This window comes from Rhinatrema bivittatum, chromosome 3 (genome assembly GCF_901001135.1).
Source record: "Rhinatrema bivittatum chromosome 3, aRhiBiv1.1, whole genome shotgun sequence".
Taxonomy (NCBI): Eukaryota; Metazoa; Chordata; class Amphibia; order Gymnophiona; family Rhinatrematidae; genus Rhinatrema; species Rhinatrema bivittatum.
In genome coordinates, this window is record NC_042617.1 from 9,501,625 (window position 1) to 9,502,465 (window position 841).

Genomic DNA, 841 nt, shown 5'->3' on the forward strand with positions numbered 1-841 from the left:
TACTTATTTAGTTATCCAGTTACATACAGCCGGATAACTTCTCCCATATATTCAGTGGATAAATGTCCCGCTCAGTGTACTTATTTAGTTATCCAGTTACATACAGCCGGATAACTTCTCCCATATATTCAGTGGATAAATGTCCCGCTCAGTGTACTTATTTAGTTATCCAGTTACATACAGCCGGATAACTTCTCCCATATATTCAGTGGATAAATGTCCCGCTCAGTGTACTTATTTAGTTATCCAGTTACATACAGCCGGATAACTTCCCCCATATATTCAGCGGGATAAATGTCCCGCTCAGTGTACTTATTTAGTTATCCAGTTACATACACCCGGATAACTTCTCCCATATATTCAGTGGGATAAATGTTCCGCTCAGTGTACTTATTTAGTTATCCAGTTACATACAGCCGGATAACTTCCCCCATATATTCAGCGGGATAAATGTCCCGCTCAGTGTACTTATTTAGTTATCCAGTTACATACACCCGGATAACTTCCCCCATATATTCAGCGGGATAAATGTCCCGCTCAGTGTACTTATTTAGTTATCCAGTTACATACAGCCGGATAACTTCCCCCATATATTCAGTGGGATAAATGTCCCGCTCAGTGTACTTATTTAGTTATCCAGTTACATACAGCCGGATAACTTCTCCCATATATTCAGTGGGATAAATGTCCCGCTCAGTTTACTTATTTAGTTATCCAGTTACATACTGCCGGATAACTTCTCCCATATATCCAGCGGGATAAATGTTCCGCTCAGTGTACTTATTTAGTTATCCAGTTACATACAGCCGGATAACTTCTCCCATATATTCAGTGGATAAAT